Source organism: Desmodus rotundus, chromosome 4 (genome assembly GCF_022682495.2).
Source record: "Desmodus rotundus isolate HL8 chromosome 4, HLdesRot8A.1, whole genome shotgun sequence".
In the NCBI taxonomy this organism is placed as follows: domain Eukaryota; kingdom Metazoa; phylum Chordata; class Mammalia; order Chiroptera; family Phyllostomidae; genus Desmodus; species Desmodus rotundus.
The window spans coordinates 120869052-120885754 of NC_071390.1; the positions used below are offsets into that span (position 1 = coordinate 120869052).

The 16703-nt window shown below is 33.2% G+C and overlaps 1 protein-coding gene across 19 annotated transcripts in view; it reads left to right on the forward strand.

Moving 5' to 3' along the window:
• ADGRL3 (adhesion G protein-coupled receptor L3) overlaps positions 1–16703 on the forward strand; it is a 757443-nt gene that overhangs the window by 160313 nt on the left and 580427 nt on the right. For all 19 annotated transcript variants that reach the window (XM_053922390.2, XM_045185777.3, XM_053922389.2 and 16 more), the window contains one exon: positions 10947–11015. The gene's annotated coding sequence lies outside the window, so the exon portion shown is untranslated. The remainder of the gene's footprint in view (positions 1–10946; positions 11016–16703) is intronic.

Consider the following 16703-nt stretch of genomic DNA (forward strand, 5'->3'; position numbering starts at 1 on the left):
ATAGGCTAGCTAATTTTCCTGAAAATAGGGCGGTAGTGTTAGGGGGAAATGAAGAATTCTATTTTATTTCTTTTAAGAAATAAAAGTGCTTAGTTGCTTTGTTTTGAAACAACCCCTCTGCTTCCAAAACATCACTAAAGAGGTTAAAAAGGTTCTAGATGTCTATAAAGCCACAATTTTACGGCACACTTAAGAGGCAGTAATTTGTCCAGCTTTACTCTCCACTGCAGACACATCAGTGTCTATTGACACGTTATAAATGCACAAGTGGAAGGCAGCCTGCCTCGCTGATGTCGATGCTGAGTTTTCTTAGTGCATCTGTATCATTTTTTCCCAGTGGAAAATAACAGGATGTAGCCTTGTAATTTTTTTAGTACTGTATAATAATAAAATGTGGCCATAATAAATAGCCTCTAAGCAAATAAAGCAGATTTGGACTGACTCCATTTAGCCTTCATCACTTGGTATCGCTCAGGCTTTTAAGTAGCTGTATATACTAAATTGGCTTAATTTGATTAAGTTGCATTTGACATGGACTGCAGTGAAGTAGAGAAAATATTTATTTTTATTTGCTGTTTAATATTTATGTAATATTTTAGTGTATTTACCTTTGTATTCCATTATGATATTAACACAGGTTGTCCAGATTACAATCTAAATTGTGCTTTGATTAAATTAGCTCCCTTATAAATTATTACTTCTGGTTTTGGTTATTGATATTGTTATTCTTATCCCTAGTGCTGTTAATTAAATAGTTTCAAACCAGAAATGTTGCACATTGCTGACAAGTTTCACAATTGCCTGGGAGTGTCCCAGGAGTGGAATGTTGTAGCTCTGTTAGCTATGCCTGCTTTTAAAATCTATTTTAATTTCTATTCATTTTAATAGAATGAAGGTTAAACTTGCAAGTTAAAATATAGAATTTATAGGTTTTTGCCTTTTAGTGATAATTTTGCTGATCTGTAGAAGAAAAATAAATGATTTTGAGGGTGAAAAATGATTCCAGCCTAGGTTTTTAATGTTCTCTGCCACTATCCCAGAAATACTTGGTTCACATTTGATCTTCATTTTTTACTGTAATAAACATAGCATGTTAGTTTTTACAGTTATCATAGGTACATATTAACCAATAAATTTAAATTTTGAAATTCATATGGGATAAAACATGCAAATACAACTTTACATACAACTATATATTAAAGTTTTACATGTCCTTATTCTTTTAAGACAGTATTTAAAATAAAAAAAATGCTTTATAGAAAACAGAGCCCTACATCTGGCTTTTCTTAAATGATTAATGGGAAAAGTGAGATGAAATTGAAAAAATATTTTTTTTATTTTATCTATAGCTATTCCCTTTATATCTCCTGAGTGCATACTACAAAATAAATTGGTTATATTCAATAAGAATGTAAATTCCATACCAAGTAAATTTTAAAAACTCAATATTTACTTTAGGTAAGTGATTTCCTTTGTGTTATGTTTTTGACTAATTATTTGGTTACTTTTTAAAGAGTTGTGTTGATAGTTTTTTGGAAACATTCATTATTTTCAATAGATCTGAGAATAAATATGCTTTCTCTCCAAAGAATCAACTAATTCCAAATGAAATTCTAGTGGATGTTGTTTCAAAGGAGTGATAAATATTTCTCCCTATGGTTATATAATATGGAAATAACTTAAAATGATATATAGAAATAAAATAGATATACATAAAGTCCACAAAAAGGATGGGTAAAATACACACACATATATATGTCTTCTAAATTTCCTCAAGGGTATTAACTTTTAATTGTCTATAATACCAGTATAATTTGAGTTTATTGGTTTATAATTAGTTTGAATTATACCTGGGTAAAACTTCAGTTATACAGGATCTTGTTTGGGTGGGGATTTCTTAGGGTAGAAAAAAAGTTTTTGAAAATTGAGGCAAACATCACTCCAGGTGTTTGGCAGTTAAAAAAAAAAAAGAAAGAAAAGAAAAAACTGTTCTCCACAGTTCTTTCTAGGTAAGGTTCAGTTTTCCTCAGAGCTTTAGGTATTTGAGGTGGTTGTTAGTCTGTCAGTATGCTTCCTCCTCCTCTTCCGAATTCTGTTTGTTAGAAGTGTGTAGAAAATAATGCTAAGTCTTGATTGAAGACCTTTCCATGAGTCAAGTTTAAGGACTTGGAGTACAATGTGACTTTATTGTAAAAAACATATTTTCTGATTTAGGACTGTATGTTAGATTGGTATGATTTCTGGAGTCTCAGATAAAGGACTTATTACTGTGGAATCTGAAGCACACCATTTTAACAATCTTGATACTGAAGATTTTCTGCTTGAAATCTTATACAAAATGAGAAATAAAGCTTCATGCCACGAACTACAGGCAATGCAAGAATGGGACAGAAAAGAGAGGAGAGAGCAGAGGAGTTGAACAATGGCAAGCTGATATTTGATATGTAAGCTAATCCCTTAGTCCTCCAGCCAGATTTTTCTTTGCTGTGCAAAAGCGTCTCTTTATTTTCTTCTTTCTGCCTTTTGATTCCACTGCCCCCTGCACAGTTGGAACACCCCCAAAAGACTTCGGCAGAGATCACTTCTCAGAAGCTTTTAAACTTTAGTTAGAATACACTTATTGATTTTTTTAATGACCAAAGGAATGAGGATTTTTGGAAAGAGCTCATTTGAGATCCAGTGTCTGGCTTGGCAGTCCAAACTCTTTTCTACCTTTGAGAACATGTCATTCGACACCAGATTCTCATGGTCAGTAAAACTTAGGGTTCTGGCACATTGCATCTTCCTTGGGATTGATATCAGCTGGCAATTCGGCCTCTTAGACATGGGAGATAAAAATCATTTTTTAGAACTCAGAGTCAGAAGCTACATGAATATATAAAAATTTCAGTAACTCCTTTAAAAAAATCAATCAGGAGTCTGTGGAAAATATTGGTAGTGTGCGTTAGCATGACTTAATTTTAGACTATTTCCCTATATTTAATAGCTTGAGATTAAATTGTTTTATTTGTCTAAATTTGTCATGAAAGGAAAGTACATTTTTGTGAACCAAAAACCTGATAATTAAGGATACGGTAATGTATTTTTAAAGGTTCGTGTTTAAATTTGAACATTAAATAAAATGTGACAAGATTTCCTGCATTCATAATTCTGACATAATTCTCATATGAGTCAGAAAGTGTACTTTCTAAGTTATTGTAGCTGATGCTGTCTTAGCACCCATGTTTCATATTATGCCCTGGTGTTAAAGGAAGGATGATACAGAAAAATGTTTAATAATCTACATTGAATGGTGGTTGTGCATTGTATTTCAAAATTATGTAAAGATCATTTAAATAACAAGTACCTCCAATACATTCAAAGTGAATTAATTCTCATGCAATCTTTCAAAAATACATCTATTATAAAAAACAAGGTAGCTGTAGTTTTTCTTTCTGTATGTCCACATTAAAAAATCTATTAGTGATACTATGCATATTCAAAGAAGCGATAACAATTATTTTCACTTGGTTGAGGTATAATTAGAAAATTCTATATAATTTTTGAATTGTAGTTTTCTATTTTAACAGACATTTTGCGACCATGTTTTTTCCTTCTTAACTCCTCTGTATTTTGAAATATATTTATTGTTAAAAATTTACTATATTGCTACTGTAATTTAAACAGATGAACATTGAGCTATATAATCCTTTTCTTAATGAAACTTCTTAAATACTAAAATATTATTTTCATTACTTAAAAGCAAACTGTTCCAATTTGAACTGTTATGTCCTGGAACATATAAATGTACTTTCAACAGTTATTATTTTATAATATAAGTCACATGGTAGATTTCAGTGTATTCTACTAGAAAATGATTATTTAAAAGTATAGAGAGTAGTGCCTGGCTAAAGTGGCTCAATGCATTGAGTGCTGGCCTGTGAACCAAAGGGTCCCCATCCAAGGTTCAAATCCCAGTCTAGGGCACATGCCTGGGTTGTGGACCAGGTTCCCAGTAGGGGGTGTGTGAGAGGCAACCACACATTGATGTTTCTTTCTCTCCCTTTCTCCCTCTGTTCCTCTCTTTAAAAATAAATCTTTTTAAATGTGTAAAGAGTAGGTGCATTTTATTGGAAATGAAAGAGGCTAGGTAATTCCTATTACTATTATAAAAATTTGGAAACCTTGATTAAGATGCAAATATATAATGTATAATTATAATGATAAGATTCATTTTGAAGTTGAAAATATTAAATTGAATGTTTTTTACATTGATAACTTCAAAGCTATTTCTCAAACATAGGCAAAAATTACACCAAAAATAGTTCTACAATTACAAGTATGAGAAACAGATAATTTATTCCTATATTATTATTTATTAATTATTGTATTATTTTCCTTTCCTTTCCTTTCCTATGGACAACTATACACCTACCTTTGCCTCACCCTGTGCATTGCTAATGAAATGATTCTCCTGGAAGCTAACTAGGTCTTCTTATGGTTAGAGCAGTGAGCTGCTTAAACTATTTTGGCCCCAGCCATTAATCCATCTTGGCCACACGAAATCTCCACTAAGCAGTGAGTCCTTTTGTAGGTATTGGTTCTAACCTTCAGTGGTAACTCTGTTGTACATTTTACTACCTTTCCTCCTATCATAGACAGCATCTCATTTTTCTCTGTACAACAGAATGCTGGAACTGCCTGAGGGCAAATGGTTCACAGCAGGTCACATTTCCTCCTTTATTATGGCACAGGACAATGGCTGTATAGATTCTTATATAGGCGCAAGCCTCAGCATATGTGGGTCAGTCCTAGTCCAGACTCAAAGAAAGAGGTGCTCTGGGTGTGAGAGGTTTGGATATATTGGGATACTTGGAAGAAAATTATGTCCTTGCCTTTTAGTATCTTTATCAAAACTGAGAGGGTACAGCAAAAGCAGACCCTTGGAAGAATGAAACACTTATGTACAAGGTCTTAGAAAAATACCTGCTGGGATGAGAGTTTTGATATTATATGTACCATGGACTTCTGATTACCTGATTAATCAAGACATTACTATCTATGGGGACAGACACATCTCGGTAATTGAATTGGAAAATAAAGGAAATAAGTAAAAGGCCTAGTCTTTTGATTTTAATAAATAAATGCTTTTCTCTTTGAAGGCAAGAATTTGGGATATACTGCTTCAACCCTTGATATTACGCACTGGCTGGGTGTATTGTGGACACTAACCAAGGGTTCTTCCCTTTGCCTTCCCTGTCCCACCCGGCCTCGCCCCACCTCATCCCTTCCCATCCTCCTTATTCAGGCTGGCACACTGACTGTGACCACAATAGATCTCCTATCGTGCATGAATTATAACTTATTCTGATATTCGTTTACACCAAATGTAAAGGTTCAGCCTTTTATAAGTAAAATGTTGAGTAATACATTAAGTTTTGAGAATTAGTATCTGCAGTTCTTTTCTCCTAGTAATAAACTACAAGTTTTTCATGGGTTTTATATTATTTATGTCTTTTAATGATCTGTTAGCTATTCCAAAAAGTTTTTCCTGTGGGAATTATGAGTAATTTGTTCTAATTGTTATGTTAAAGATGAAAATATTAAGGGCTCACAAAGGTAAGGGTTTTCATAATATAAATGATTAGTGGGAGGATTTCAATATCAGTATGGTCTTCTGATCAACATTCTATTTTGTTTCCTTTAATATTCTTATTCTTTTGCATACTTTGCATTAATTTGCTATTCTTTTTTTTTTTTTTTTTACTTGCTTAAGGTGATGGCCTTGGTTATTGCTTTGAGAACTTTTTTTTTAAGTTTATGTTTTCAATTGTATTTTTTTCCATGACCATTAAGTCCCCTTGTACTCACCTCCCCACTTAATCACCACACTGTTGTCCATGTCCATGAGTCATTTTTCCTTTTTGCTCAATCTCTCCTCGCCTAACCTCCTCCCTTCCTTTAGCTGCCATCCTTCTATCTATGAGTCTGTTTCTATTTTGTTTGTTAGTTCAGTTTGTTCATTAGATTCCAAATATGAGTCAAATCATATAGTATTTGTCTTTCTCTGACTGGCTTATTTCACTTAGCATAATATTCTCCAGGTCCATCCATACTGTCGCAAAGGATAAAATTTTCTCCTTTTTTATGCCCGAGTAGTATATGAGTATTTAAAGCTAAAAAAATTCCCTTAACCACTGCTTTAGTCACAGTCTAGAAATTTTGATATGCTGTGCTTTAGTTTTGATTGTGTCAAGAATATTTTCTAATTTCTGTTGTTACTTCTTCTGGATGTGTGGGATATTTAACAGTGTTTATTTAAATTTCCACATATTTAGGGATTTCCAAAAGTTATTTTTTATTTGAACAACTCATTTTGTATGATTTCAATTCTTTTAAATTTATCAAGGTCCACTATTGTAGCTTAAAAAGGTAATTTGTTTTATGACCTAAAAGCCCAGCAGGGGATGAGGGGAAAGACGGGAGAATTCCCAGGAAGAAATTCCACAGGATCCCCACTCATTACCAGGAGGAGTAATGTTTCTGAAATAAACACTGATTTTATCGCACGACTGGTCAGTTTCTATAGACCTGAAACTGTAGGTTTTGCCAATTTTGTCCAGTTTGTAATTGATGTAAAAGTTATGCCCCAAGGCAGTCTTTTTAAAATTTTTACAATGGGTTACTTTTTGTGGGTCCATAAAACATCACACATGGAAAATGTGGTACATTTAGGACTAAACTTTGCAGTCCCAATTTAAAAGACACCAGGAGTTTGTTTGTTCAAAGTATTGAGGCTAATTTCATGAGAGGAAGAAACCTTAGTGTTGTGTTATCGTGGTATTCAATGTGTAAGTGTAGATGAGTGCAGAGAGCATTCTCTGTACAGAGGATTGCTTTACCAAACCATGGTGTCTGTTATCATCTGTTTGAGAGGCCAGCCAGCAGCACAAACAGGTTGATGTGGAAATTCTTTTTTGGTGCAGTAGTGTCCAGAATGTGTTTGCATCAAAAAAGAATATTCATTCTATAGAGGCAGGGTCTTGAAAACCAGACTCTGGATAGCAATAGAGTGCTTTGGTGGATGGCTGAGCACAAAACCATCATAGAAAAATGAGGTCTCAATTTACCTGGCGAACAGTTACCGGAATACATTTGAGATGAAATAGAATGGTGTGATAAGAATACCACTGCAATATGCTAGGAATGTGGGCCTGTGCTGATAACACGTAGGGCCAAACAAAGAGGACAATGCCTTGGAATCTTGTATTGGCACTATCAGTTGATAACCACGGTAATCTTTATAAATTACAGCTTTCTAATCTGTAAAATAGAATATATTTCTTCTCGGCCTAACTCTCGTGGCTGTAAGGATTATGGTATTGAAAATGAAATGAAAAACAAATCTGAACACTCTGCGGAGATAATATGGTAGTGCATGATGATGGTTATCAATAAGGAATGGCAGGAGGTGATATTTGAAGAGAGCCCGAAGTAGATAGAGACTGAAAAAAGATACTTGGAAAAATGATATGAATGGCATAAGTTCAATGATTTATTTTAAAATATCTCAGTCCTTGCTGATCTTTTAAAAAAAAAATATCACTATCATCTTAGAGAGCAAGCCATCTATTAACTGACACCAGAATGATCTTTTAAAAATATATTTGTACATGACACTTCCTCATTGTTTCATAAAACCCTACTGAATAGTTTAGTAGGAAATGTCACATAGTTTTGTAATTAATGTCATAGAAAGACAATAAGTACCTTTTATCTTAATTCTAGACTAATTTTTACTGGGTTTTTTGGAATCTCATTTAAATACTAAAATGTGAAGGTTCATTTTAATACTGTTATGTGTTATGAAATTCTGATGATTATTTTTTGAAAAATTCTTTTCAGGAAGCTTATTTTTTTACTTATAAATGCTCTCTTGTCAAATAGTTATCAGTGTGGTGCTATTTGAGGAGTGTGAGGGTATAGATTCTGAGCCACTCGTGTTTATGTTCTGGCTTTACCCCTCAGTGTCACAGAAGACCTGTTTGTTATACAAATTTTCTTTATCACAATCTCAGAGTTTTTGCCAAAGTTAAATGAGAATATAAACAAAGTGTTTAAATCCTTAAAACAATTTTAAGATTAAATGAGACTATAAAGAGTTAAAAAACAAAACTGTTTTAAAATGTCAAAAAAAATCTTTAAAATGAATATAAAATCACTGTCTCTTTTACTATCTATGTACCTACCTACCTATCTATTTTCTTTCATATACTCTTCTTATTTCCCACTGAGAAATTAGATGTGAACTTTCTGAGTGTTACTTTTGTCTGTTCAGGTCACTTGTGAATCCACAGCATTTTAAAATAGTGCCGGGTGCTGATCATATAGTTGATGATTGAATGAATGAAGTTCCTCTACTTTGTAAACTTGCTATTTCTGTATTAGTAAAAACTTACCTTGAAAATTCATCTTTATTAGTATTCATTTTTTAAAGTGTTTAATTTTGACATTTTATCTAAAACTTGGATTAATTTAAGTTTAATTTTTCATTAAAGCAGTTCAGTATTGACAACCAAAGTATTTTCATATAATTCAAAAGACCTAGAAGGAATTGCAATGCTAATTGCTAGGGAATTGCTTTTTATGTCATTTTGAACAGTAATGAAAATGTGTTTGTATGGTTTAATTTTTATCTAAAACACACCAAATTTTCATATCCTCTGTTAGTGCTTTTCTTTGTAGTCACATTGCTCAAAAAATAATTCGAAAAGCTCCTTTTTGCAATCTCTTTTAGACTGTTCAGTAATTAGAAATTTACCTTATTACTTCATACTGATAGCATAATTTGATATGATACCTTCTCCTGCCAATTTGGTTTTCTAGTTGTCTTCCTATTCATCTCCTCCCCTTTCCTTTTCCTGTGTTTTACCTCTGGCCTGGCCTCCTTCCTCTTAGGAAGCTAAGCCATTTGTGTAAGCTAGTTCTTTCCTTTGAGTTGTCTACTAACTCCAACATGCCTTAAGCAGATGAAATAGAGTGAACCAATCACTGAGATGTTGAATAGTCAAGCTGTAAATTGAAGATTCACTCTTCTGTACAAAAAGAAAAAGGCAAAAGGACCTTTAAAGGTAGATATATAAACAAATTCAAAGGCATATGTAATGGTTGATTTTTGTTCTTGATTTTGATTTATGTGAGGCCAATATGGACAGTTTTCAATAACTAATGTTTTTAAGAAAAAAAAAAGTAAATGTTTTGTTTAACCAGGCAGCATTTTCCAGGCCGTCTTACGTGCTTTAAGGGGAGGGCTAGTACAAACTGAAAAGCAGTCAGAGTCCCTGATCTCAAGCAGTTCATGCTGCAGTGCAGGGTCCTGCAAAATGGGAAAATCCATGAAAGAGGTACGGGGGTAGCAGGGAGGGCCTGACTGGTTCTGTCTGTGGTGCAGTGGGTCTGCTGATACCAGGGAGACTTTGTGGAAAGGGGAGTGTTTGGATTTCAGAATGTATTTTCTAAAGGCAGAACAAAGGTCTAAAACTGCGAATATTTGTAGGAGAATCTGTGCAGTCACTTCCCATGGTTGTTCAGTCATGGAGAGAGAGGCTTGGTCTTCCACAAGCAGAGAAAAATACCCTCGGTTAACTGCCAATATTTATTGAATATGCTTGATTTGTAGAAAGAAGAGTTGTGGAGGAAAACCCAAGAAGTTGACTAAAAAAACGCTTTCCGTTGCCTTTTTAAGTAGCAAACATACCATTCAAATATGAACTTGGATTGCTCCTCTGGTAGTAAACACACACACACACACACACACTCACAAATTGGCCAAGTATGGATGGACACTCACTAGCAAAAAGCCAGTGAGTTCCCTTTAATATTTTTAAATCCTCAAGCAAAATACAATACTTTTATTAGTGAATATTTTCCTTTAATTTGTGTCTTTGTAATGGTAATCAATAGTGATTCTGTAAAGGAGAACTCAATTTTAATTTTATGCTAACCAATACCTTACCATATCCGTATCCAACTGGGGATAATACTTTTAAATAGATAATGAATTGTCATTGTTTTGGCACATACATGGTTAATTAACCTCCTGCTAATAGCATAGTACTACTAATTGCATAGAAAATACTAAGTATCATGATTAATGCAGCTGATGCGTGTGTGAAGCACTTAAGATTCACTAGAAAGTTCAAAAATTGATGTGACCTATTAAAGAACCACTCGAAGACTGAAATTCCAAAGAAAATACTTTGAAGGACATCATATCATTTTTTCTATAAAATTATGACATGTTGGTCATTAATTTAATGTAAAAGATATAGAAGAATATTGTGACAATTTAAAGAAAATGAAGACAACCTCCCCTGTAAATCTACCATGTAAATAAACTGTATTTTTATTTCTTTCTAATATTGTTAAAGTTGAATATGTTTAGATTGTTATATTTACAGTCACAGTGTACACAGAGAGCATGTATATAAGTGTGCGTTTGTGTGTATGTATGATTAGGTAGCAAAATGTACTAAGGAATTTCCCAGTTGTCTTTTTGTTTTGCTTTGTGTTTCCCCATAGCAGTTCTATCTAATGTAAAAGTGATTGAGATGTATCCTAGGATCTTAGCTTGAAGTGCCGGTTGCAAGAAACCAGAAAATTTGTTGGAAATCGCAGAATATATTTTTAAAAATTATGTGGTCTTTTAATTAGGAAGATATTAAATTTCTTACTAAATTCATTACCTTTTCTCAGTGAACATCACAGTAAATTAGATCATGGAAGAAAATGTGTCATATGTAAATTGTGTTTTATGTTCAGGCCATGGTTTTTCTGTTTTACTTAAGCATTGTGGGGAAAAATACACTAGCAAACAATAAGAAATATAAAAACCTACTCAAATAGTTCTACAACTATAACCATGAAATATTTTTTGCCATTAATTACATCTTTTTTTTTTTTTACAGAAATGTTCAAATGTTCTGTAAATTGGAGGAAGAAAACATGGATATTTAGCTACTGAAAACCACATTAAGGTAATAGTAGGTTATTGTTGCTAATACATTTGTTAGTAATTTCCAAGTGTATTCAAAATATTTATATTCAAGTTACTATATTCTTTATGTGTATCACATTGAAAATTCATCATATTGTTTAATGTGTTACCAAAGTTGAATTTTATATGTTTTTGGAAAGTCAATTGGCATTTCTTGTGAACAAATTTGTAAATAATATAATTCAAAGTATTTGCTATTGTGGGGATGTATACTCCAGTTATATTAAATATAAATGAGCTACTATAAATAAAAAATTTACTGGCTCTCCACCTCTTTGGAAAGACTAATAGGCACATTACATTCTTGAATATTTAATATTGAGTAACTATTCAAAGTGTTCTTTAATTGGTGCATGTATACCAACACAATCAATTAAAGTGATTTTTGTTTAATTTCTCCCATTTGTTCTTAATTGTATATCCAACAGTGAATGTGAATTTTAGGAAATAAAGCGTATTCATTTTATAGCAACCAGCTGTTTAATATACAGTAAATTAATTTTCAAGTAATGTTTTTTATCACAAATGTATTATAGAGTGTGACATAAAAGACTCCAAAGAACACAACCTTAGGCTGGCACACATATATGCATCTTCTTCAGCAAATCATTTGAAGACAAAATAGTCAACAGTAAAGTTGGAATTTCTTTTCTTTTTGAAGTTACTGAATTTAATTTCTGTAGAGTGACTTTGTAAAGTGTATATTGTAAATTATAAATATACAACTAAAATTAGAAGTATTGACTTTGTTATTTTTATATTAAAATTCAAATTCATTTTAAATTACTGGTATCATTGATATGTATTATAAATTACTATCAATCCATTTTCAAAAGTTTTCTATTTTTCCTTTTACTTGAAGGTACTGAATGACGTAAATTATAAAAATATTGCACTCACCGTTGTAGGCACTAAGTTTTCCAATTGGTATTCCTTCTTTTGATATTTTTACCTTAATTTCTTTGTCACTGCTTTCCTTTACACATTCATTCATAATACAAACGATATTATTCTATCTTCCAGAGCAGGTATGATTGAATCTACTTTATTTGCATTTATTAGCTTATTTATATATTAACATACATTTTTAGACGTTCTGTTACTGATTGCATATGAAATAGGTTTTTGGTACTTACTGAATTAAGTAAATCAAATAAACAAAAACAGGCTGATGTAATCATTTAGAAGAATGAAGCCAAGCAAGACTTAGATGTGATGCGCTTGCTCTGAAGAAAATAAGTGTGGGTGGGAAACTGATACTCTATGGAAATTGTTATGTTCATTTTAAAACAGTCAAAGACAAACTGTAAAGGAACAAAATGGTGGCATCAGGTCACCTTAGGGAGAGGCTCTGAAACTTTCGTGGAAGCTGTGAGATTCACGGAGAGGACTGTGTGGCAGGGAAGGTGAAGTCATGCATTCCTGGCCAATAGAATAGTTTGTGAAAAGGCTCATAAAGGAGCAAGGGATGGCCCATGAAGGACTGATATTTCCAGTGTGGCTAAAGGATTAGCCACATGTGATTGGACAATGTTAAGAGATGAGTCTGGAAAAGTAGGTTTGGAACAGTCCATGAAATATCAGATTTGCCATACTAAAGCTTAATTTTCCAGCCTAATTTTCCAGAGTGGTTAATGGTATCCTTGAGTTGTGAGTGCAAAATTTCAGAACTTCTCCTGACATTTATTTCCATTAGGAAATTAAGAAAGAATTAAGACCTTATAACATTTAATATAATGACTGGCATAAGCTCCCAGATATGAAGCTCCTGGAGGAATCGTAGGGATTTTTACAGTATTGAATGATTGGCAGTGTTTGTTTCCTTGTTTTTTAATTGAGATAAAATTAATATACCATAAATTCACCCTTTTAAGGTGTCTAATTTAAGGGGCTTGCTTTTGTACATTCACAAAGATGTACAACTATTACCACTGTCTAATCCAAAACATTTTTGTCATTTTTAAAAGAAACCTTGTGCCCCTGAGCAGTTATTTCCCTCCCCTCTTCCCTCCTCTGGCAACTCAAATACTCTCCCACTCTGTGGATTTAGCACTTAAATGGAATCACCTAATACGTCGCCTTTGGTGTCTGTTCTTCCTCTTACCGTGATGTTTTCAAGTTTCACCCTTGTTATATAATTCAGTGCTTAACTTCTTTGTATTGATATAGCGTATTCTGTTTATCCGTTAACTAGTTGATGGACTTTGGGGTTTTTATACCTTTTGATTTTTAGGAATAATGCTGCTATAAATATTTGTATGCAAGTTTTGTGTAGTTACATGTATTCATTTCTTTTGGACATATACCTGGCTGGGTCATTATGTGATTGTGTTTTACCTTTTGAGGAAAGTCAAAATTATTTTTACAAAGTGGCTGCACTGTTTTGCATTCCCAACAGAAATATATGAGTGTTCTAGTTTTGCCATGTCCTTTCCAAAGTTATCAGTGGCCTTCATTTTGGTAATAGCCTCCAAGTGGTTGCCGAGTGGTGTCTCATTGGATTTTTATGGCGATGTTTATCTTTAAGAACATTTAGTGTGCTACTATTATTGCATGTGTTTGGATAAGTGCATTAATGGAATTGTTGTCAGTTTTTAATCAGACTAGTCCTCATATTTAGACAATTGATTTTATGAAGTATTAAATAAAAATTAGAGAATGAAGATTATTTGATAAATAATGCCCAAGTCAATAATTTAAGAAAATTATAAATTGATCTTTTTTCCATTTGTATTACAGGTTTTTTTTTCAGATTCCTTATATGGTATAGACACTGATAATCTCACATTTATTATTGAGCAAGTTAAAATGTTAAAATTATCAAGAATACTATGAAATAGGGCTTTGTCTCTTGTATCATAAGCAATTAAATTTATCCTGAGAACCCATTTTGTCTTGTGTTGTTCGTTAATGATAGCATACAACAGAAAGAATAGCATGATTCTTAATAACTTAACATCTGGAATGCAAATGCAAACCTGACTAGCATTTTCAGCAACATTTAAAGTCATGTTCATTTGAGTCATCTACAAAATTCCACTAAACTTTAAGACAAATGCTTAGCAGCCTTATTTGAGATTTCCTGCAGGGAGGGAGTAAGATAATTGGCGAAACCCTACTTCATCCTGTTATGATAAATATGGATGAAATCATGCAAGAACAATTATATGGCAACAAATAAAAATTTATTACTTTATCAGTAAATACTGTTGGAGGGTGACATGAAGAACATTGCTTTTTCAGTAAAAATAAGTCTTAGAACAAATTTTGTAGTATGAGACATTCACTTTACATTTGGACAAAATATATACGTTTCCAACATGTGGCAGTATATGATATGTGCTAGGTTATTTTTTAAATAGTTTATTGATGTATAATTTATGTATAGTAAACTCTTTAATGCAAAATTGTGTTTTCATCAGCACATCGATTTGTGCAAGTTACCACCAAAATCCAAATAAAAAACATACCTATCACTCCCTGAAGTCCTCTCACGAGCCTTTGTAGGCAATCCTTCCCACCACCCTCACCCTTAGGAAACTCAAGTTCTATTTTAATAATAAGATACGAAAGAAAATCTGAGAGAAAGCAGAGTAAAGAGGTCAAGTTTCGAAGACAGGTTCAGTATAGGTCCTTGCAGGTGTCACTTGTCCTCTGTGCTTCAACTTCCACATCTGTAATACGGGTTGACAGAATTAGGTACCATGCAGCACTTGGAAGAGAGTCTGGCATTTCTAACACTATGTATTTCTGTAATAATTTTTTGGACCTCAAAGGAAAGACATACTGGAAAATTATTTTCCACTGTAAATGATGATCTCTTAAATGTATTTAACCACAGTGTCCAAGTAATTTTCAAAATCACAAAGCTTATTCTGAATCATTGCTCTCAAAAAAGTTTTGGTCAATGGTTTATTCTTCCACATCCTTAGGCATAAATCCTTGGAGTATTTGTTGAATTTTCTTTCAGACATATTGCACATACATCTTTATATTCTGTCTGACTACTTCTGAGCACCTCGTTGGCTACTACCTTGGTCCATAGCACAGTCCCTTCTTGCCTGGGGAGTTACAACACCCTTCTTTCCCTCCTTGCTCCACTGTTTTCATTGTACATCCCTTAGAGAAGTGTTCTCTCTTCCACCTCCTCTCCACTCCAGCTGCCCTGGCTACATTGCCGTTTGCTAAACACACAAAGCCATTCTACCCTAGCCCACTGTCCCCTCTACCAATCACATACTCCCTAGTTATTCCTATGGATTATTCCCCAGGCTTCAAATATTCTCTTTTCAAGGCAGCCTTCCCTGAACATCCTTTTTAAAATTGAAACTTCCTGAGGACACCCTCTGTCCTGTTTTCCTGCTTTATTATACTCCAGAGCACATATTACCACATTTCACATAATTTTGTTTATTGTCTCATCCCATTAATTAATTTACTCTAAATATTTACCCTCATAGTATTTTTAAATTTCACTTTTTGTGGTTTTTTATTGCTATTGCTCATGGATTTAGATATTATATAAACATGTAACTGGAGGTATCGAGATTATGGTTTGTGACTAGAGGCAGAAGGATTATCTGGGAAATATTGGTAATAACTTAGGTCAGGTATAGTAAAGATCTGTTTTCTGGCCACAGCAGTGGGGGTTGAGAGGTAGTAACACATTTGAGACTATTCAGAGAGTGAAATGGAGAGGTCTTAGTGTCCGATTGCATTGGAACAGCAAGAGCTGAAGTCTCAGTGGAATGAGTCTAAGGTTTGAGACTGGCACCCTGATGGCTGGTGGCACTATGTACTGACCTTAAGGGAGCCGGGTTGTGTATGTGTTTTTTTGTTTTACAAAATAATGTTTTTTACAGAAGTGCTTGTTTTTTACAGAAATAATATCCAGAGCTCGGAGCTAATTTTTATATAGGTTAGAGTTACCTCTACAAATATAACACTTTAAACTGAAGGTGTCTCACATTTTTATTCAATGTTTATGGAAATTTAAAAAAAAATTGGTTTCCTAGGAAATTACATTTTCTAATTAAGTTAAAAAATACAGTTAGAAAGCACGGATGTACAAACTGGCCATGGGCAGAGGAAAAGCACATTAATTATTCAGACAGTTATCCCTGCTTATTCCATTCTTGGAGATATAGTGGCTGTCAGAATCCGTCAGCTGTAGAGTTAGTGCCCTTCAGAATTTACATACATAAATGGTGACCTTTTGGAAAATTTGCATAAAGATAAGTCTGTCATTCGAATGATAGCTGCCAGTCAGCTGAGGAAATCAAATGGTGTCAGCCACTGCTTAAACCATGGAATTGGCCTTGAAGCAGTGGACAGCGAATGGAGTGCATACAAAACAACACCTTTTTCACCAAAGCAAAAATAAAACCTATTTTTAATAGCTTTACAACAGCTAAAGAAGTATAACCAATTACTGAATATCCCTAGATGAGTATTTTTGGTGTATATAGCTTTTCTCACTAAACAGTCCTGTTAAAAATTTGTGTTTTAATATGACTAAATTTATAAGCTAACCATGTAACCATAAGTGTTTGATTTATAGTTTATATTATAAAATTAATGTATACTCATTCTAGAAAATTTAGAAAATATTACAAAGAGAGAATATGAATGTATCCATAATCTCATACCCACAGAAAGCTGTGACTAA